This window comes from Mya arenaria, chromosome 11 (genome assembly GCF_026914265.1).
Source record: "Mya arenaria isolate MELC-2E11 chromosome 11, ASM2691426v1".
Classification (NCBI taxonomy): Eukaryota; Metazoa; Mollusca; class Bivalvia; order Myida; family Myidae; genus Mya; species Mya arenaria.
Window position 1 is genome coordinate 40,097,907 of NC_069132.1, and position 24,962 is coordinate 40,122,868.

A 24,962-nucleotide genomic window follows, 5' to 3' on the forward strand; every position below is an offset into this window, starting at 1 on the left:
CGGACCAGGAAGTTACATCGGTACCAATCGTAACAACTCGACCATCTCCGGCAAGCTCCGAGATAGCTATTTCCTGGCCGAGGTGTTCCGATCGTATCGGTACATGAAATTATCCGGGGGTTTTCATGAATAATAATTGCTCGGTTCTATTATGATTGTCTGATGAAAAAATTTTGATGATGTTTTTCGTAATGATTGCATATAATGTATGAATTATTGATAATTTGCTTAAATACTGTTAATTCAAGTACATTGTGTAAATAATATTTTGTCTTAGTTGAAGACCATATTGTTAATAAGATGCACGTGTACTTTAATGGGTTAACTTCGTAAATTAAAGATATAGAGGATATTTGTTTATTTCAGTGTAAGATCGTATTTTATTTCACGAGTGTCATAGAAAAACATATTTTCACGAGTGGCGAAGCCACGAGTGAAAATGTAGTTTTTTTATGATCACGAGTGAAATTAAATACGATCTTACACTGAAATAAACAAATTTTCTGTTTCTTTTATGCTTATTTTTGGAGTTTTATTTGTTTTTTTATTTATTTCTGAATTACCCCCTTTTTTGAAAAGGGTGGGCTTTACGCCGCTACCCGCGGGGCGCCCCTCATGCGTAATTATAGCTGTCAACTTTTTTACTTTCGGTTTGCTGAGAAATAGTTCTCTGCTATTCATTCTTATAGCTTAATATTCGCTCGTTTTTTATTGCAAAGCTTTATGAACAGTAAAAAATGAAGTATTATTAGTGCACAAATGTTCCAAAAAATAATGAAAACACTTTTTATTTTAACCAAATTACTACGCCGCTATTTATAGAATGAAAATTTGGAAGGTCAAATGTGTTAGCAAAACAAATGTGGATACTCATTGGATTTTAACCATTCTTCTTAGTTTAAGACTGCATATACGCGTGTTTTTATAGTAAGTTAATATACAGTCATCTTACTGTCAGAGACCAGTCTGTTTCGCTTTAAAATGTTTGTTTTCCAGAAGAGTAAATGCCACGCTAGTTTGTTGACACATTTTGGGATGTGGGTGGGGTAAAAATATCGGATCTATCTGTAAATTGTTGTGTGAATTCTCCAGGAAGCTCATTTTACGTACTACAACGGTTAACAGTTCAAAATACATTGGAACGATGCTATAAAATTTTATTTATGTTCGAACAGTTGTTTTTGTCTGTAATTTGTTTGGAATGAAAGCAAATGTTCGAACATTCAGCTTCAAAGATCAGTAAAATGTTTGATAAACGGGATAACCGGTAATAAACGGTAAGTTGTTAATTTCCAATTATATATTTATTTAAATTTATAAAATATTTCTTTATTTTTTTAAACATTTTTTGACATAATTTACTGAAGTCCAGTGTTCTGTTTTGACCAAGGCAAGTACATGTAACAAAAAAAGTTTTTAAAAGTAGTTCTGAAAATATGATATTTTCACTCCTTATTTTGCAGTGAAAATATCAAATTGATATTTTCACTGTTGTTATTCCACTGTTAAAACCCCATATTTCATCGTAAAACATGAAAGAAATTATTATTATTATTATTTTAATTGTTATTTTTGTTATTATTATTGTTATTATTATTTTTATTGTTATTTTTTGTATTGTTATTTTTTGTATTATTATTTTCTTTATAATTATTATTATTATTATTATTATTATTATTACACGATTATTTTTACAAGCTGTTATGAATCGCTATCAATGCCGCGTTTTGAAAAAGAAACAAAGTATTTATCGGTACTGGCTGAGAGGCGAAGATAACTCCCATAAGTCATCTACTTAAAAGGAAACCTGTCACAATTTGGTCGTCATCATCAATAAGAAATCTCCACTACCACGGTATCATGTGACCCAAGCCAGATTTTTTGTTGTCCGGGCTTTGAACTAAAATGCCGCGGGTATTCCGAATTCTCGGATTTGGCGTCGCACCGGCACCGGCAAACTTGCTTAAGCACCGAGTCCACGTGGGTTTCGGTCTAATTAAAATAACACTTAATTTTAGACTAGGAAAGAAAAAAAGAAAATACCGGCCATTACTATTATTTGATAAATAACGTGTTGCCATATGATAATGGCTATTAACTTTTTCAGTAAATAAGGAAATTAAATGGTTACATACGATCCACAATCGAAATATATTGTGAGCGTAAAACAAAACAAATACAAATGTATAGCACAATTTGACCTTGGATTATGTGACATTACTTAACCTTCGTGGACTTAACTGGTTATTACAATTTGTTTACCACCTTTAAAATCGACAACCAGTAATTATGATATACATCAACCTAAAAATGCGACATCCAAAGAGACCAAAACAAAGGATGTTTAGGGAAGATTAGTAAGTGATAAGTGTCTGTTCGTGTTAAAGCTGCACTCTCACAGATTGAACGTTTTGACAACTTTTTATTTTTTTTTGTCTTGGAACGAGCCAATTTTTGCAAAATTCCATGGAAACCAGTTATATAAGACTGCTGACAAAAAAAGGATCGCAGATTTTTACATTTTAGTTAAAAAAATGATGTTTTATGCATTTTTCTTAAACTGTTAGTAACGGTTTAAGCCATAAAACATTAATTTTCGAACGGAAATATGAAAATCTACGATCTGATTTTTGTCAGCAAACTTATATCTTTGGTTTGCAGATATTTATGCAAAAATTTGCTCTTTCCAAGACAAAATATAAAAAAAGTTGTAAAAAATGTGTATCTGTGAGAGTGCAGCTTTAAGGTGTTTTATTATTAGGAACGTAGTACCCTCGTTTTGTAAATATGTTGTTATTGTTAATAGTTTTATTGCATTTGTTTCCTTATTTCCAATTATAAGCGACTTGTTTTAAAATAATATGATCAAAACATGTCCATATATGGAAATAAACCAATAAGAAAAGGGAGTTTGCAAACCTATAAAAACTCACCTGTCCATGATCTTGCTAACCTTAGCCTTCATAACGCGTGGATAACTATATGTATCAGGTACACTTTTTATTTTACATATTTAAAGATGCACTCTTACTCCCAAATAAGATTAAACACACTAAATAATATTGTTTTAATATAACAAAAAGGATGAATATATGTCGAAAACAATGGTTCTTACAAAGGATACCGAGTTTAATTTGAATGAAATGAGCATAAAACACGGTATTTCAACCTTATGAGACTATAGTAGATCACAGTAAATCTTTTAGCATTCACAAATCATTTAATAATTTTGCGTTTTCAGCTATAAAATACACGGTTACAAATTTGCTATCAGTAATTAATATTTTCCATAAATGCATTATTTACTACGTAGTTTGAAGGTTTATCAGTTAAAATTGATGTTTGTTATACATGTGTATGTATTAATTTTGAATGAGAGTGTCACTTTAATGACTTTTTTGGGAGGAGTGGGGGTGGATTGATAACTTTTATAATTTCGATCACGCTAACATCACATATACTAACAAAATAAGCATTTTATTTTAAAAAAAGTAGTACCTCTGTGATATAATCTTGGTCTTTACACGGATACGCGTTAGTACGCCGAACTCGACGTGACACAGGACCTCAGAAAAGCGTCCCACCATAAAATACTCTATATAAGATCATGCTGAAAACATTAATTTAATATCAACAATTTTATTACCGCCACGGATAATTGGTGAATAACGATTAATTGATGTGGATATGTATTCAAATGTAATCATTAATTAAATCATTAATTAAAAATAAGTGTATTATTATGATATTATTATTGTCTTGTTTAAGCAAGGTTTCAATGGAACACATATATTATTTCACACACGAAAACCAATACGACGTTTGCTTTTTATTTTATTGCAGTTTAAATTGGCATTAAAAAACATACGTGCCATTTTGTATACAAAAGCATTACAATTGAGTTCCAATTTCAAATTCCGACATTCTCGATCATTTCTTTAGGTTTTAGGTTGATGTAACTATCATTATTATTTTGGTCCCTGTATGTTTTATGTTTTTTGTTCCATATTGAAGTTGTAAATCCTCTGCAAGATGAACGCCAGGTTTCTGTTCGTTGTTGCCTTGGTCTGCCTGGCAGTCTCCACCACCACTGCAGCGCCTCTTAAGTATTTTGCTTATCCTGAAATTTCCTCGTAAACACTATCCGCATATAATATAATTTCGAAGATGAAAATATGGTTTGGGGGAAGTTCGTTTATTTTATATGACACCAACGGACCATCGATTGGCGTCGGTCACAGTGAGAGCATTAAGTCTTAGTGAGGCACAGTGCAAAGACAGAATGTAACGCTAGTTAGAGGCCCATTCGGCGAGTGCTCCGTTAAGATTGTTAGTCATTTTAGTGTTTTTTTAGCATAGTGCACAGACAGAATGTAACCATGGTTAAATTTACCCTGGTTCTTAAACGTGCACCAGTGTATAGCACTGCCACACGGGACCCCCATTTAACGTCCCTCCCGGAAGATATTTAGTATTTTTAGTGATGCGACGGGGAATCGAACCTGCGGCCTCTGGATTGATAGTCAAGTGTGTAAGCACTAGATGTTACCACGGATCCGCCACCTTTACAGTGCACCTCTATATAGCAGTTAGATAGGCGAACGGGACTCCCGTTAAACGTCCCTCCCGGAAGACGGTTAAGTATTTTAGTGGTAAGGCAGGCTTGAACCTGAAGCGGCGCCATGGTATTGGTACCCATACCTCTCCCCGACTCCAATAACTTGCTGGGTAATTTATGTCTAATAAGATGCATACTGTATTGATGTACTTATATTATTATTCCAATAATAGTATCAAAATTGTTCATTGCCACCCCCTTAATCTGCAAATGGCCATACAATATTTACTCCGGGAGCAAGGTGTTGGAAATGTCCCCTCGTTTCAGAAAAACACCCTACGCATGGATTCGGATGGACATATCCTACACTCTCACCCATAGAAGATACTTATAATCTAGCCATGTACATAACATATAATAGCATATAACACATTATACCGGGATTTTTAACAATGTTCCTTCAAGTATTTTACTGTATACATAATAAGGATGTTGTATGTCTATTTTCAGACCAGGAGGAGGGCCTTCAGATTCTAATGGAGAATTAAATTGATGTTTCCAGTGTCACTTTTTATTAGTCTGACATACTTCCCTGTAAAGCCACAAATCTGAACTCTTTTTTGCTTTAATTCCATTTCAATTTATGATATTTTATCTTGACATACACTTTAACATAGCTATGTTGACCAGGTTGTTATAAATAAATGCTCTTTATTATACATTTGTTCATTGTTTACACCATGTAGGTTTACAACCGTAAACTTCATAACACGATGACACTGTCTAGCAACTGTCTACAGTTTGACTGTAGAAACATTTAGCCAAGGGGTCAATAAAAGGGTTAACAACAATATGATGCATTCAAAGCCAATTTGTATTTTTAGCCATGTCCTTAAAGGCCAAGTTTAAGCCTTCTATAAGTGCCCCCCAAGAAAAACAACAACAAACAAACGCGTATTTGTACACAGCCTCTGTTAATTGATCTTAATCTAAATGCTTAAATGTCTTATCAGATCTCCGATCTGAGTATCCTGCTATGCAGTTTGGGTTTTATGATAGAAACGGACCCTAAATGGCCCTGAGCCAATAAACGAATACACAGGAAATTGACCCCTACTTTGACACTAGTGCAATTAGCAGGAGATGAACAGCAGGGGATTATCATGCCAAACATTCCTTTAACTAGGCCTTTTACTTTTAAAATCATGGTCAAATGTTGTATCGTTATCTTGGATAATGTTTTATAACACAATGGTCGACATCTCCAAATAGTTAACGACTTCGTTTTGGTATTGGTACTTCTCTCGTAATATTTTTACTTATTTCAGTTTAGTGACCGATAATGATACACTCAATTAATATATTGAAATTATTCCATAAATATAATAAAAGCAACAACTTAATAACAATCAAAATCAAACTTTCATGTAGTTTCTCAGGAAATGTGCTTTATTCAATTCAACCAGGAAATCTAAACTAAAACAGACACACTTTACGTTAGCAGCTTTCTTCTTACCACTTTAACACATAGGTTTTAATAGCTGATATTGTATTAGTCAATCCTGCAAAATAGCTGTTAATGAATAAGGATTCATTGCCAAAGCTGGATACAGGGACCCCAAATAAATTCATATAAATTTCAAGACACTTAATGTTTTGGCTGCAAATGTCAAAAAAATTATCTAACAACCGTACACTCATCTGAATTTGAAAGCTTTCAATAATGATTCCAAATTTAATCCAGAAAGCTATAAAAGTAACCCTGTGAGGAATTATGCGCCTGATGTGAGACTCGAGCCTACGACTGCGGGAACACTAGCACGTACGACACTATCCAACTGAGCATACCACGAGATTGTAGTGTCAACACACACTACACTTTTCTCCATTAATGTATTAGGCCGACCATAGTTACTCTTGCCATTTACTTCTGAATCAGTAGAGATTTAAGTGAACAATACCTCTCGAAAATGTATATCGGTCATTACTTGGAGACGTATTTACATGTATTTATAAAAAACAACAACATTTGTACTGTCGGGTTGATCTGTATTTACAAGGTTCAAAGAGAAATTAAAGTGGAAGATACTAAAAGCAAGCAACACTAAGTGTGTACGTGTGTTTTTAATCATAAGTAAATAGTATTCCGTAATCCAGTAAAGAGGTATTCCGGAATCCGGTCTTAAAATAAGCGGTATCCTGGAATCCATGTGAAAATAAGTAACACCCTTAGACATTGCATGTCAATACTTATTTACCTACTCCTATATGCAAAAACATGTTAATGACCAATTATACCAACATTGCTCTTCTTGTGATGATGCTTTATAGTCATAGACTTAACAGTATCGTGGCTAAATAACTACCAAATAACCAAACTATCGTGAAAATGCGCACATATAGTGGCGTTGTGTAAAGCTTCAGCACAGGCTTTCATTGCGATGACCTAATTTGCACTCGATATTCCAAACACAAATTATTTAGTAAACAAAAAATCGCAAAAAACCCACATTATTTGCACGAAAATCAATCTCAGACTTGAGACGTTTACCTGTGCATTTTGGCCATTTGGTATATTCTTCATAAATCTGTAACCAAGTTTCTTAATCAAAATCTGCAATGTCTTGCTTTTGAAACGGTGAATGTTGCCACTGCGTATGAACATTCACCTGATGATAGGGTAATCAATGCAGAGAGTCCCACTGCACATTCACGCGATGATATGGTAAACATTGCATAGAGTCCCACTGCACATGCACTCGATGATATAGTAATCAATGGATAGAATCCAACTGCAAATGTACTCGATGGTATGGTAATCAATGCATAGAGTCCAACTGCACATGAACTCGATGATGTGGTAATAATACATAGATTCCCAATGCACATGTACTTGATGATATGGTATTCAATGCATAGAATCCCACTGCAAATGAACTCGATGATATGGTAATTAATGCATAGAGTCCCACTGCACATGTACTCGATGGTATGGTAATCAATGCATTGAGTCCCACTCCACATGTACTGGATGATATGGCAATCGATGCATTGAGTCCAACGCCACATGTACTGGATGATATGGTAATCAATGCATAGAATCCCACTGCACATGTACTCGATGGTATGGTAATCAATGCATAGAGTCCCACTGCACATGTACTCGATGGTATGGTAATCAATGCCTAGAATCCCACTGCACATGTACTCGATGGTATGGTAATCAATGCATAGAGTCCCACTGCAAATCCACTCGATGGTATGGTAATCAATGCATAGAGTCCCACTGCAAATCCACTCGATGGTATGGTAATCAATGCATAGAATCCAACTGCAAATGTACTCGATGGTATGGTAATAAATGCATAGAGTCCCACTGCACATGTACTCGATGGTATGGTAATCAATGCATAGAGTCCCACTGCACATGACTCGATGATATGGTAATCAATGCCTAGAGTCCCACTGCACATGTACTCGATGGTATGGGAATCAATGCATAGAGTCCCACTGCATATCCACTCGATGGTATGGGAATCAATGCATAGAGTCCCACTGCAAATCCACTCGATGGTATGGTAATCAATGCATATAATCCAACTGCAAATGTACTCGATGGTATGGTAATCAATGCATAGAGTCCCACTGCACATGTACTCGATGGTATGCTAATCAATGCATAGAGTCCCACTGCACATCCACTCGATGGTATGGTAATCAATGCATAGAGTCCCACTGCAAATCCACTCGATGATATTGTAATCAATGCATAGAGTCCCACTGCACATGTACTCGATGGTATGGTAATCAATGCATAGAGTCCCACTGCACATGCACTCGATGATATTGTAATCAATGCATAGAATCCCACTGCACATGTACTCGATGGTAGGTAGAATCCCACTCTCTTGCACTCGATGATATGCTAATCAATACATAGTATCCCACTGCACATCCACTCGAAATATGGTAATCAAGACATGGAATCCCAATGCATAAGCACTAAATGATATGGTTATCAATGCAAAGAGTCCCATTGCACATGCACTCGGTTATATGGCATTCAATGCATAGAATCACACTGCATATGCACTAGATTATATGGTATTCACTGCGTAGAGTCTCACTGCATATGTGCTAGATTATATGGTATTCATTGCCTAAAATCAAACTGTACATGTACGCGATGAAATCACAATCACGACATAGAATCCTACTGCACATGCACTCGATTATATATTGTATTCAATGCATAGAATCCCACTGCACATGCACTTTAAGTGATGGCAATCAATACATAGAATCCTACTGCACATTGCGTTCTACAGCAAAAAGTGAACGACGTTAGCGACGACACAGGCCGAGAAAGCTCGCATCAATATATGCCGTTAAAACTCGAACTTATTTGACCCGCTAGTTCCCCCCTGTTGTAGACACATGGTATTTAAAAATGAACAAAAATGTTGATTTTTCGATTTTTCGATTTTTTGAAGTATGTTTGCATAGTACATAACTGGGATAAACTCGTTATTTTTTATTCATAATGATCAGCAAAAGATTGCTCATTTTGTTCTGAATTTGCTTGGTGGGCTTTACATGTATATTTTAAAGAGCATATTAAAGGAAAAACCTAAGAATTTGTATTTGGATATATTAATATAAATATTTTAATTTGTGCACTAAATAATTGTAACGACTATTTGATAGCTGATTACACATCTATTTAAAATTCGAGCTCATGACGTAAGCTTCAACTGCCTCCAGACAACGGCACCCTTAACTGTCAATCATACTTACTTTGCGCATGCGGAGAAAGCAAAGCGATCTATGAAAAATAGACGACTGGTCGTACCAAATAATTTAGACCGACAAAATACTGTCTACGAAAATATTGTATTCACCGTCAAATTTGCTCTACACAATATGGAGCTACATTAAATGTGGTATGTCCTTGGTTGGCATGGGCCGACAAATGAATGCGAACCCCAAATCGGTTTTGCACTGAGCATGTATTATTTCATTGCATTGCGGTTGTTTTCGTTTTTCATAAAATATGTGATCGCCGAAATAAAATTTAAGAAACAAGTATTTGTTTGAGCATGTTGTAAACAGTGCAATTCTTAAAAAATCATGTAAGCCATTGTTTTGGGGTTCCTAGCATGTGAACTATGTTTTATGTGAAAAGCCGACTACATTGGCCAGCCATCCATTTATATACATTGACTTTTTTTGAAACAAATATGCTAAAATTAAGATATGGGTTTGCCGCACATGCGCATGCCTGTGATCTACCATGTGTTTGGACAGATTACAAGCGTCCGCTTAGAAGATATCGATTGTTCACCGTAGCGAAACAAAGGAGCTGGTAGCGTTAATCTGATATTTAGCTTGTTACTTCTATTGGGTGTGGTGGGAATTCTAGATTCAAGATTAAAACATATTTATTAAGTAACGTAAACATAATGTTTCTTGTTACATGATAAGTTTGATTTACATTATATATCACGTGACATAATCATTTCCAATCAATTAATTGCATATTAAGTAGATAAATGAAAGAGAAACTTAATAAACATATGCATGCATAAATAAGAATATCAAAAGAGGTTGGACTGCTACGTTATTCATCCAACAAAGAACATAAATCCATTTCTATTATTGCACTACATTGTTAACAATATTAGAACGTATAACAAATGTTTCATGAATAAATCAACACAACCGTAGAAAAAGATTAGTATTAACTGTTTGTAAAAGTTCAAATGAATTTGACAACACTTGGCTTTACATAGTAGGTTTAGAATGACAAACCAGGGCTGTGTATTGCAATCGTTTTGGACAGAAAAAAATGAACAAATTTCAGACTATTTTTAAACCATTTTTTGTTACTTAAATCGTGACATCGTTTTCAAAATCGGTCCACACCGACAAATTGTTGGTTTTTAGAAGCCTTTGTAAATACCAAATTTGACCGCTTGTCTGTTGTGACGTGTTAGCCCTTTTCACTCTATATTTTGGTTTGACTTTATTCAAGGTCAACTGGTCTTTTAAAGTGTTCTGGTTTCGCGAGTCTTCCCTGATTTGATGTGTTTGCAAATTGTGAAGACGGATGTTTCTTGTTCCCAGCCCTTGAATGATCACACAGTGCCCAACTTACGGTGTACTAATGTAAGACAAAATGTACATTATGGAACAATGACCTGCTTAATGCGCAGGGAACGGAATTCTAATTGTAAAGGCTTTATCGCGGCGAAATCAAGTAAGTGAACAATGTGGCTGACCTGTCGCCTATTTAACCCGCCGCACCGTTAACACATTATTCCCCTACTAAGGTTAGTCTGAGCAAGTCTTTGAGGTAATTGTTAAGGACAGTAAGGTTGGCGAGCTAAAAGATAAGAGTTTGAAACATTGGCCATTTTTACACCAAGGATGTTATTTCATATATTAACGAATTTTAACCTATATAATTATAATACCTGTGTATACGTTGTTTCCCTATAATGAGATTATATATAAGACTCATTATGAAATAATGTTTTTAACCTTTATTTACTTATATTTATTTATTTTAAAAATCCGGGCCTTTATTTTCTTTTCAATTTTGGACTTGAAATCTTTAGGTGTGCGTGTGCTAATGGCCATAAATAATGTTAGTTTTCACCTTTAATCACTCCAGGTAAACTGTTTATTTCTATGTTCCAAAGTGGTAACCACTCCATTAATTGAGAACGATATTTGAATACTTTTACATTGTTATATGTGTCGTCTTGTGAACTTGTATGTTTCTCACCGGGTGTCTGTTCTGGAACTTTAAACAAGATCTTAGATCAAAGCTTCTGTTTGCCTTGTTCAGATATTTAAAGAAAAAGCAATGGAATCTTCAGGGACAAGCCCAGTAGCCTTAAAATTACCAAAAATCATCTTTAAATCCACCATCATCAATGTCAAGAAAACACCAAACAACGACCAAAATAGGCAAAACAAACGTGAAACAAAGCGAAACATTAACACCAAAAATGGCCAAACGTGGCCAAACAAACATCAAACACAGTTAAACAAACACCAAACATGGCCATACAAACACCAAAGATGTGTTTTATTTTACGTTTTTTTTGTGTGATATCCTTTTTGACTACAGACCTGTCCCCGTCTGATTAAGGAACGTACGACAAAATATATAAAGTTATTCAGTTTAATTCAATGTAAATAAAAAAATAGATTAAAAATAATTCTCAAACTATGATAAATAATTTTATCATTTTCACCCAAAGTAACCATATCCTATCAGAACTATGAATAAAAGCTAAACACTTGATCGTACGCTAATCGTGTCGATAAGATGGACAGTAAAAGTTGTAAATTCCATGACTTGAGTAGAAGTGGAGCATGCCATGTCCTGACCTGTTGCCGTATGTATCGACGTACTTGCAAAGGATTGGTTAAGTTCACCTAGTTAAAATGACATGTTTAAATCTGCTAGGTTACGCACTATAATGACAAGAGATAAAATCGTGTGTGTAGTGCAGTTTTTTGTCTTTTTTTATGGACAGATTGTCTCCTCTGTCTGTACACTGACAGCCGCCTTTTGAAGGTCTTTCTAGATAACGAACTATGCCATTACTATTTGAATAAATGTATAACATGAGGTCTTTATTCTTAAACAAGCTTTAGTCGCTTATAACAGGATCAATCTAAGACACACTTTTTGTTCATTTTGAAGAGTAATGATTGAGACTTTATAAGATTTTTTTAAGTCTTTAAGGATAAACTACTTTTTGTTACGTAAAATGAAGTAAATAAGCTTAATACAATAAGAAACTTAATGTGCGTAAGTTGTTCCAAACAAAATGGGGACTGGTTTCATTTCAAAACGTAAATACCAAGCTTCAATTTCTCGAAAGATATTCAGCGCAACAAGCTTAAGTAGCTTATTTTTTTAGCTAAATTTCTGAGTTAATCTTAATTTTACTTAAGAACATTTATTTCGTCGTGATGATCATAAAGGTAGTTTACCTTTAAAGCATACAGTATATAAGAATGTAAATATTATACAAATATCGCCCGAACAAAACCATTGAGCTTAAGCCTAATTCTTTAAAAACGAACAAAAGACTGGTCGAGAAATTGTGCCTGGTTTTAAGTAAAGAGCATGCAGTGTATCTTTCATTGAGCAAAGTACTTTTATATTTGCGCGTCCAAGCCACTGAAGTTTCATTTATGTCACAAGAAAGACGTAAGACAGATTGGATTGAAAAGATCTGGCATATATATGCAATGCCAGACAATTTATGTTAAAGAATGTATGTATTATTAAGTAAAGTGAAACAAGACAATGTGACATAAAACATTTCCTGAAGAAATATTTAGGCAAAGAGTCATTGAAGTGTTTGATCTGATAAAAATAGCGACTAATAGCGGCGCTTAAATCGCCACGATGCCTTCCCAACTGTACTAAAATTCGTAAAAAGTCTATCTTTAACATATCACATTCTAAAATGTTTATTTATTTTTACGGGACTTGCTGACACGATACAAACAATAACAAAGTAAACAATTTCAATGTATATTGTTATGCGATGATTCACGATCCGAACATATCCGAAGATGTTGCGTTCATCGGATGATAACCGCAATGGCCGAAAGCAGATACCATTTGCATGTTAGAAGATTGTAAAGGCTTGTAAGAAGCTGAATTGTGGTAAGTCAGCTGGACCGGACTTAGTGCTAAATGAATTTTTGAAGTATGGTATTAAATCTGAACAGTTTTTGTCATGTTTAAATACTCTTTTTAATAAATTAATTGATATGAATTACTTTCCGGAAAAGTGGTCTGAAGGATTTATAGTTCCGTTGCATAAAAAGGGTGATGTAGAAAATGTAAATAGTTATAGAGGAATTACTTTGTTAAGTTCAATTGGGAAATTGTTTACAAAAATAATAAATGATGAATTAAGTTTTTGGGCTGAAACATATCATGTATATAGAAAGGCTTAATCTGGCTTTAGAAAGTAGATGGAAACTGTAGACAATATATTTGTGGTACATGGTATCATCAAGCATTTGTTAAACAATAAGAGAAAATTATTTTCAGCCTTTATTGACTTTACCAATGCGTTTGATTATATTGTGAGGGAAAACATGTGGTTTAAAATCATAAAGCTTGGTGTGAGGGGAAAAATATTAGATATTGTTAAGTCAAAGTATGAAAATGTTAGATCAAAGGTCAGATATAAAAATGAATTAAATGATGACTTTCCTTGTGTGCTCGGTGTTAGGTTAGGCAGGGTGAATCATTATCGACTTTTTTATTTTGTATGTATCTAAATGATATAGAAGAACACTTTATGCTTCATGGTTTTGAAGGGGTTGATATAGATCTGTTAAAAATGTTCCTGTTGCTATATGCTGATGATATTGTTATTTTATTAGAATATGAAAGTGGGTTACAAAATGGATTAGTACTGCTAGAAGATTATTGTAACAGGTTTTCCACTTAGTGTTAATATAAATAAAACAAAGGTGATGATATTTAAAAAAAGGTGGCAATGTTAGTAGAAATATTAAATTTATGTACCAAGAACAAGAACTAGAAATTGTAAAAAAGTTCACTTATCTAGGCATTGTATTTACACCTTGTGGTTCGTTCAGTGCAACTTTTGAAACCTTGTCAGGACAAGCTATGAAGGCTGTATATAAAGTTAATTCAGATCTTATTAAGTTTCCTGGTATAGCAATAAGCCACTATTTGTCATTATTTGATAAACTTATATACCAAGTGTTAAATTATGGAAATCGAGGCCAGTAGATGGCATAAACCTGAATCTATACCTGTTAATGAACGAAAATGTCAAATTTGTAATATTCTCGAAGGTGAGTTTCATTTCTTGTTAGAATGTACATTATATAATGATTTAAGAAAACAATACATCAGTAAATATTATTGGAAAAGACCAAATGTACTGAAATTTGTTGAACTTATTTCCAGTGATAGGAAAGGTACATGTAGAAAGTTATCGATGTATGTACATAAAGCTTTTGAATTAAGATATACGTTTGTTTATATTAAACATAAGTTATAAGTTTATATATATATATAGCAACCACTGTCTCCTCACTGTGATAATATTATAGTATTATACATATCATAGTCTGAATTATATAATAGTATAATGTTAATTATTGCAAAAAGATGTATCTATGAAATTGTTTTGGACCACTGATCTATGAATTGTCATGATATATATGCATAATTCTTGTATTAAAACACTGACGCATTCAATTTATTATCATCTAAGTGATTAGCGACCACATGATCATACATTATTTGACTCAATTATCAACCAGTGTCCACAATCATTTTATGTTCAAGAATAGCATAGTCATATTAAATGACATGCAATGAGTTATGTCAGAAATTTAGTCAGGTCTACTGTCCATTTTCTTGTAATGTACTCCTTCCTTGGCAAAGCGCTGCATTCATCATTCCTTATGTACAGACTTTGTCATATTTTTGCTGTTCTTGTTCTGGTAATGTCAATCCTTAAAAAATCAAAACAATGAAAGAATTAAAAATATTTAACTGCGAACAGTTTCGATTTTTTCTTTGAAGCTTTATTTCCATTAGAAATAAATAAGACAAAAATATTATGCAAAAGAAAAGGTGTTTGTAGGGGATTTTCAGAAAACAGTTATTAACTGATGCCATACTAAGCTCAACTTGGTACAGGAAAAATCGTAACAAAAGAACGGCCACCACTAAAACCTTGTAACATATTTTGAAAACTTGTCCGGACTCCTACATCTATTATATTGTTTACATGCTAAGTGTTAACAACAATATGGTATTAACACAGCCATTTTGTAATATTTTCACCTTTTTAGCATTACAAGTCTTATTTTTAACTTAAAAAATCATGTTCAATATTTTATCGTTAACTTTGATAATGTTTTACTATATATTGGACGACTTCGTATTGGTATGACTTCTCCTGTAGAAGTTTTAATTATTTCATTTTAGTGACCGGTAACGATACATTCAATTTACAAAAGTTATTCGATATATTTCATAAAAGCAACAACTTAATAACAAACAAAATCAAAATCAAAAATGAAAGGGGCTTCATTCAATACCACCAGGAAATCAAACTAACCCAAAACAGACATAATTTACGTACCACCACATAAACACATGGGTTTTAATAGCTGATAGTAGTCAATCCTGCAAAATAGCTGTTAATAAATGAGAATTCCTGCCCAAAGTAGGATACAGGGACCCCAAAGTCTTTCATATTAATTTCAAGACACTTAATGTTTTGGATGCAAATGCCCAAAAAATATTCTAACAACCGTACACTCATCTGAATTTTAAAGCTTTCAATACTGATTTCAAATTTAATCCTGAACGCTAGAAAAATAATCCTGAGAGGAATTATGCGTCTGATGTCAGACTCGAGCCCACGACTGCGGGAACACTAGCACGTAGGGCGCTATCCAACAGAGTTAACCAAGCTATCGTTACTCACCTACACACACAACACTTTTCCCCATTTATGTATTAGGCAGACTATAATTACTCTTGCCTTTTACTTCTGAATCAGTAGAGATTAAAGTGAACAATACCTCTCGAAAATGTATATTGGTTATTACCTGGAGAGGTATTTATTTATAAAAAATAACATTTCTACTGTCTTGTAGATCTGTATTTACTATTTTCAAAATAAATTAAAGTGGAAGATACTAAAAGCAGGCAGCTTTAAGTGTGCGTGCGTGCGTGCGTGCGTGCGTGTGTGTGTGTGTGCTCTTCTTGTGATGATGCTTAATAGTCATAGACTTAACGGTACCGTGGTTAAATAAGAACCAAATAAGCCAACTATCGTTAAAGGCACACATATAGTAGCGTTGTGCAAAGTTTTAACACAGGCATTTTATTGCGATGGCCTTATTTGCACTCGATATTCCAAACACAAAATATTTGGTTAACAAAAAATCTAAAAAACAACAACATTAATTGCACGAATATTAATCTAAGACTCAAGACGTTTACCAGTGCAGTTGGGCTATTTGGTATATTCTTTATAAATGTATAACCAAGTTTCTTAATCAAAATAATTATGCAATGTCGTCCTTTTAAAACGGTGATTGTTGCCACTGCGCATGCACTTGATGATATGATAATCGATGCATAGAGTCCCACTGTACATGCACTCGATGATATGGTAATCAATACATAGAATCCGACTGCATATGCACTCGATGATATGGTAATCAATGCATATAGCCCCAAAACCCATGTACTCGATGATATGAATATCAATAGATAGAATCCAGCTGCACATGCACTCGATGATATGGTAATCAATGCATATAGCCCCAAAACCCATGTACTCGATGATATGAATATCAATAGATAGAATCCAGCTGCACATGCACTCGATGATATGGTAATCAATGCATATAGCCACACAACACATGTACTGGCTGATATGTACTAGTATATCAAAAGATAGAATCCCACTGCACATGCACCAGATGATATGGTAATCAATACATAGAATTCCACTGCGCATGCTCTTCATAAAATGGTAATCGATCCATAGAGTCTCACTGCACATGCAATTGATGGTATTGTAATCGATGCATATAATACCAGTGCACTCCATGAAATGCTAATCGATGCATATAATTCCAGTGCACTTCATGAAATGGTAATCGATGCATAGAATTCAACTCAACATGCACTCGATGATATGGTAATTAATGCATATAGTCCTCTGCACATGCACTCGAAGACGTGGTAATCTATGCACATGTACTCGAAGATATACACTGGACGAAATGGCAATCAATGCATAAATGCAGTATGCACATAAACTCCATGACATGCCAACCAATGCATCTAGTAATGTACCATGGGGCATGACCATCAATGCAGAGTCCCACTTTACTATTACAATTATACAAACCAGTCAGTACATCGAATTATCTCCTTTTAGTCATAGGTGAAGAACACATATGAACATTATTGGTGAATGATAACTTGATAAAATTTCACTCTGGCTCCAGTGAAATGATAACATTTGATAATTTCACTCTGCAGACAACTCGGGACTTCTTTTTACATATTTTATAAAATTTGCTTCCCTCGACTTGGAAACGTACGGACTCCTCCCGCGAATGGGATGTAACCTTTACATAGCGGTTATGCCGCAGTTACTTCCCTTCGCAAAAAGGTCATAAAGGGACTGTCGTCAAACAAAAATTAATCCAACGGGGAAATATATTGAAAAATCCCGATAAATGCATGAAATTTTTGTTGAATTCAGTGTAAGATCGTATTTTCATTCCATGCATATCGGTGAAAGAATGAAAATTATTGGTGAATGATAACTTGATCATTTCACTCTGGCTAGAGTGAAATGATAACATTTGATCATTTCACTCTGCAGACAACTCTAGACTACTTTTTCCATCTTTTGTAAGATTTGTTTCCCGTGACTTGAAAAAGTACGTGCATGTAATTCATAGAGTATACACGTGTGTTGTCGTCTGTAGGGCAGTAAAAGAAACATTCGCCGAATTGTATAGAATTGTCAATATCAAATTATGCAATATTTTTTTATAAAACAAACATTTTTGCGATTGATTATAACTATAAAAAAGAATGAACTTACCATTTTATGTATGAAATATTTCATGGAACATACGGTTACAATTAACTCGCTTAGTAGGAATCGGTTGAATATTTACTTCGCCACATGTGCTAGTAATAGAGCTGTAGATCATTTCTACTTACAAACTCTAACCGCGTACTTGTATGCACAAGGGTTTTGAGTTTGACTAATTTCATTTACTCTTTACTTTCATCAATTCATTTTTATTTTTTTTAAAACCTGAACAATTATAGTTGATCGAAAACAATACAGGCCATGGTGATTTCCGACATTTTGTCGAAAAAGCGTCCGAAGTCTGCGCTCCATCCTTCTCAAAATCATATTCGGGCACACCCTCTGGGGTTTTAGATATGAAACTAATACGCTATCTCAACAACAAAACACAAATTAGCTGCATAGTATGAATCCCCACGTAAAAAATACCGTAATATCTAGTCTGAGAGCGCCAGTGAAAAGATATAAATAATGATCAAATAGAACAGTTATCTTTGTTAAAGGGGCATTACTCCGTATGATAAAATATCATATTAAAGGATACGACGCTGGACTGCAATTTTGGCGAAACGGGTTCGAACCCTGTCTCCGACACATTTTTCTTTTTACATTTTGGTACTTTTTTACAATTATGATACCAAAGCGTAACACATTCTATTAGATAACTGTCCTGAAATTCGTTACAGAAAAAAAAACTTGTGTTGGTGCCAATCTGGTGTACAGTCCCTTTAAAGTCTCCTTTCAAAGCAAATTAGTTCCTTCCGTAGAAACAATTATGACATGGTATACACACACACTGGTACGACCCAATTACAATTATTCAAGTTTAAGTGGAAATGAAGCGGTTGCTGTTTCATTTGGTAAATACAGAAAACATCCGATCCGCAGTCGAAATTTTAATTTGACCATGAAACGAAAGAGATACTATATACTTCAATCTAAGTGACTCTACGAACGTTTCATGACAATAATCACATGTTTACCGTCTGTAAACTCATCCAATTAGCCCGCACGATCCTTATCTAGTGAATATTAGCTGAAAAAGGTCATTCTCTCGGTCTGTGCATGTACTTGAGCAAATATAGCACCTTCCTTCAGATAACATGTTGTTACAAATACGGAGCTGCCCATAGTTTAGCCATCGCTTGCCTAGATAGCACGTGAAAAGCTTCTAATATCAGGTACACATTTCTTTATTTTACATACTTTATGATTGATTTGCTGTTAGATTTATGAACATTAACTTGGATCTTGCCTACAACAGATTTGTTTTACAAAATTAACATTTCTTAAAGGAACTGTACACCAGATTGGCACCAAAAATGTTTTTTTTTTCTGTAACGAATCTCGGGACAATTATCTAATAGAATGTGTTACGCTTTGATATCATAATTGTAAAAATAAATACCAAAATGTAAAAAATGTGTCGGGGACCGGGTTCGAACCCGTGTCGCCAAAATTGCAGTTCAGCGTCATATCCAATTAATTAAGCTATATACCATACTCGGTAATATCACGTGATAACACCAACTAGCCAATCACGCACAAGAAATGAATTTTACTAGGTAGACATACCCAGTAAACTTTTTTAATGACAACATACGAAATAATTGCTAATCTTAAATAAATTGTAAACTATGTGGTACTTCAGTTAGTAAGTTTCAATGCATTGTACACATTAATACCAAGTTTATGACAGTTTTCGACAATTTACTTTTACAATTTACTTTTTTTTCTTGCAAATTGATCATCTGGTGCACAGTTGCTTTAAGGCTAAATATGATTTTCGTTCCATATTGAAGCTGTGAACCGTCTGCAAGATGAACATCAAGTTTTTCCTCGCTGTTGCTTTGGTCTGCCTGGCAGTCTCCACCACCACTGCAGCGCCCCGTAAGTATTTTGCTAACAGTGAAAGTGCCTCTCATTACGAACGTCAAGCTTGGCAGTCTCCACCACCACTGCAGCGCCCCGTAAGTATTTTGCTAACAGTGAAAGTGCCTCGCATTATAAACGCCAAGTTTGGCAGTCTCCACCACCACTGCAGCGCCCCTTAAGTATTTTGTTAACAGTGAAAGTGCCTCTCATTATGAACGCCAAGTTTCTGTTCATAGTTGCCTTGGTCTGACTGGCAGTCTCCACCACCACTGCAGCGCCCCGTAAGTAACAGTGAAAGTGCCTCTCATTATGAACTCCAAAATTCTGCTCGTTGTTGCCTTTGTCTGACTGACAGTCTCAACCAACTTTGCAGCGCCCCGTAAGTATTTTGCTAACAGTGAAGGTGCCTCTCATTATGAACGCCAAATTTATGCTCGTTGTTGCCTTGGTCTGCCTGGCAGTCTCCACTACCACTGCAGCGTCAAGTAAGAATTTTACTTACAGTGAAAGTGCCTCGCATACAATATCCGCATATAAAATCACTTCTATCATAAAAAGCTGGAGGGGTATGTTTATTAAATACAACACCAACGAACCATTCTCGGTCACAGTGATGTTTTCGTCTTAGTGAGGCACAGTGCAAAGACAAGAAGGCGTGCTAAGGATCTCCATCCTATACCTCGACCTCAGGAATATGTTGGCTACATGTTGCCTGAAATTAAACAATATTTTCCATTCTGTTTATAGTTTTTCCAACATTGATATATTTATTGACAACCTCTGCATCCGCTAATGTTCGTGCAAGGTTAACTCCCGCGGAGAGGGGTCGGAAATATCTCCATGAACTGCCACTCATCGCTGGTTAGAAACACATTATGTAGCATATGCGAGAATAGAACTCTGCTACATCACGTCTTCATATTACCACACGTATTTTTCATTATAATCTAAAGCACCAGTCAATTGTAACCAAGCCCCCCCCCCCCCTCCAAGGTCCGGGAGTACACCGGGGATAGCCGGGGAAAGGGGCCGTGTTTTTACCTTTCGGGTGTCCCCGCAGTGCCGAGTGAATGCGGTGGTTTTGTCTTCACGCAAAATATAGCGGGGAATGGGCCTTACCTAGGGTCCCTGGGGTGCGGGGGCATTTGGCAGAGATTTTACCATTAGTTCGTCCCCGCAGAGCGGGAATTTTACCCGGAGTTGGCTGGACCTAATGTCAAAGTCCCCGCTATTCCCCGGACCTGGGTAGGGGCGTGGTTACAATAGACTGGTGCATAAGTAAAAATAAAAAAGGTCATGATATCAATTTCAAAAGAATTAGCTTTGTTTGTCAGTGTCGGCAAAGCTAATTTAATTTTTATAATTTATTTAAAATTCTAATTATTTTTGTAAGATTAAATTGAAATGTGTGATGTCACGATATTTTGTCGTTTGCTAGTTGATAAGATTGCCCCGTGTAAAATCGGAATGCCGAATATTTTATACAGAAAAGAGGGACGGTGGGTGCGCGCTTGGAGGAAACGTTGCTTGTGCGGCCCATTGTTACCTTCAGAACAAACAGGGAGGCACGTGTGATGAAAACGATGTCTGCAACTGCAGTGTGGAGAATGTCATAGGTTGATCTTCCCAAAGGTACACTCAGTGTGTGCATACCACGTGATAAATTACGTCATATATGCTACTTCGGAAGGCAATATTATGTTTAAATTAAACTATAAATCAAAGATAACTTTTCTTTTACTACACCATTTTAAATAAAACGAAAGGCAGTCTATGCCGCTTAAAGAGCCCCGCCTTCGTTTTTTTACCGAAGTTTGATAAGGTGAATAGTTTCATCAAATACTTCGACAAACCTGTTTCCAAATTTTTTTGACAGTGCTCCGTCAGACGGCCGTGTTGTAAAAAAGGTTTGTCAATGTGTTTGAAGAAACTAAACACTTTGGTAAAAGACCGAAGGCGTAGACTGCGCTATGTTTTATCTAAAATGGTGAAGAAATAGTGAAGTTATTTTTGTTTTAAGTCTTACTTCGAAGCAAAACATTGCCTTCCGATGTATCATTTATGACGCAATTTGTCACGTGGTATACACACACTGATACTTGTAAGGATAAAAATTGTCGCTAAATAAATTATGACCATCGATATAAAAAATCACGATGCGACAGTCTGTCGCTGTAGATTGGTGGCCAATTGCGACATGTGCATGTATATGTGAAGGATATATCAGGAGATGCGATATCATACGCAATTTTTATTCAACGCATATAAGGCATTTGTGAGCTTACTTACATATTTCCTTGACTAGATATTTACACCTCAACTTACATTCCTGATATGAACTGCTTTTCGGCAATTTCGTTCATCAATCGATGAACGCAACATCTTCGGATATGTTCGGATCGCAATTCATCGCATAACAATATACATGACAAATTTTGATTTTGTTATTGTTTGTATTGTGTCAGCAGGTGCCGTAAAATGTAAATAGACATTTTGGAAAGTGTTAAATGATGATATGTTAAATGTATCGATGCCGTAAGTGTTTCAATGTTTAAAAGTGATTTTAAGCGGTTGATCTTTTCCCGCGTTATCGTGACGTCATTTGTTAAAACGTTTCCGGTTACAGTCGGGTTGTTCTATTTACAGAATGGGTTAGAAAGGATTACCGAAAGGTTTTCTTAAATGAAATGGAGTATTTTTTTAACAATTCTTGGATTTAGTAATGCACTATTGGTGTAAATATAAGGAATGAATTGAAAAACAGTATTTAGTATCTGCCCATCATACATCCACAGGCAATACATATCGCAGAATACGGCCGTATTCCACTCTTGTGACGTCACGTCATAACAAGTATCGTTGAGCGTTGTGAAAATGACGTCATAAAACAAATAGTGCGACGTTAAAATGGCATTTATTATGAAAACAGATTATGACCCTATAGTATTATATGATCGCGTGTGGCAGATTCGTTCAATCACATGCTTTTTTGCAGAAATAAATAATGCACCAGTCAATTGTAACCCCCCCCCCGGTCCGGAGATAAACCGGGGATTGCCGGAGAAATGGGCCGTGTTTTTACCTTTCAGGGTCCCGCAGTGCCGGGTGAATGCGGTGGTTTTGTCTTTGCGACAAAAATAGGTGGGAATGGGCCTTACTTAGGGTCCTCGGGGTACAGGGGCATTTTGCGGGGATTTTACCAGCAGTTCGCCCCCCGCAGGGTGGGGATTTTACCCAATCTTGGCTGGAGCGAAAGTCAGTCCCCGCTATTCCCCGGACCTTGGGGCCGTGGTTACCATTGACTGGTGCATAACAAAAAAAGACATACCTGTTTCACCTGCGTTGATGATGAGCCCAACACCATTAAATAGCAAAACAAAACTTATTGTAGCTTCCCGCTACATATGTTGCAATAAAATAACTACCGAAAGAATATTAAACAAAATATATTTCCGATTTCGTTATCCGTTCATAAGTTGAATAAGTTCTGAGATGATATCCATTCGAAATCACAACATAGACAGTTTAATCTTAACGAAATGAAATTTCTTTGGAAATAATGACGTTTTGATTTTATCATTCGGAACTCCTCGGCCTTTTTTTTCGAAAACAACCTCGGATGTGTGCCGGTGCATTCGTTGAAGTTATTTGTATTTTTTTTAAATTATATTATTAATTAATTGTAGTGTTTTAGAGTTTTATTCATTGATCTAAGTTTAAATTGATTGCCAGTGTAGCAAACATAATTAAGATTCCCAAGAGTAAAGTCATAAAGTTTAACTGCTAAATAAAATTGCTACGAGATCTACTTGCGGCGGACCTAAACGTACCACTTTTTGAGTATGTAAACCGTCAAAATACATCCGAGGTTGTTTACGATAAAAATGGCCGGGGAGCTCCGGATGTAACTTTATAACATATTCACGACGTCATTTTCTGTTTAAGTACAGAAAGTGACGAAGTTCTTAAGAATGCTTCTCAAGCAATCGAGGCAAAATAACACATTTTCCTCTCATGATTAAAATTAAAAATTAACTACTTTATTGAAATTAGCCGTTATCATAGAAACAAAATGAAAAATAAACGTTTGGCTTTCTGGAATGTAACGATTAAATTTTAACTGTTTTGTCTTTTATGAAAAATATATTTTTAGAAACGAAAATGAATTTTAAAGCAGTCGAGTTTCCAAATAGTTTATTGTGTTTGCCAGTTTGAAGGGAATGGAATTTCAAAATGAAAAACAAAACCTTAGATGATTCATTAATTTTATTGTAACTAACTTTTCCGAAGAATGAATAATGATTTCGGTACACGTTATATCTTGCCTCTTCTTCAATCACTAACCTATAGAGGCATGTTTCTTTAAGGATTTTATTATATACATTATAAGGATGATGTATTTTTATTTTCAGACCAGGGAATTCACAGCCTTCTGATGAAACTTTTTGTGAAGTGGAAGGAACTTTTAAGTGATATTTCCTGTAAACTATATTATAATAAAATTGTGAAAAAAGCATGAAAATAGTTATGTTGATAAGTTCATAGATTTGGCATACTATTGAAAATATGACTTAGTTCTATATCATTATAATCTTCATGCATTTTCATAGCCTTGGCGTCGGATTCAAGCAAACACTTAAACCTTGATCATAAATCAAAACATTCGCATGAAAGTTAGTACGCACGTTGCAAGTGACAATGAACACATGTCACAAGGCCTGTCATTACATCTACCTTTCCTGTGTTTACTGGGCTTTACTTACAGATGTTATGTTGGCAAACAAATGTAATTGTTTTACTCACTTATTTTCTAAAACAATTTTTAACAGAAATTCGCAGATAATAAATTGAAAAAAATGTAATCC

The 24,962-nt window shown here is 35.0% G+C and overlaps 2 long non-coding RNA genes across 2 annotated transcripts; both read left to right on the top strand.

The window, feature by feature from the left end:
* The first annotated feature begins 2,967 nt into the window (after positions 1-2,967).
* Positions 2,968-5,258, top strand: LOC128207210 (uncharacterized). The gene is made up of 3 exons (XR_008256664.1): positions 2,968-2,991; positions 4,015-4,106; positions 5,069-5,258. It is a non-coding gene; the product is annotated as an uncharacterized LOC128207210 (long non-coding RNA).
* A 14,033-nt stretch (positions 5,259-19,291) lies between these two features.
* LOC128207386 (uncharacterized) lies at positions 19,292-24,609 on the top strand. Its single transcript, XR_008256693.1, has 4 exons — positions 19,292-19,403; positions 20,025-20,112; positions 21,585-21,729; positions 24,510-24,609. It is a non-coding gene; the product is annotated as an uncharacterized LOC128207386 (long non-coding RNA).
* Positions 24,610-24,962: the final 353 nt, after the last annotated feature.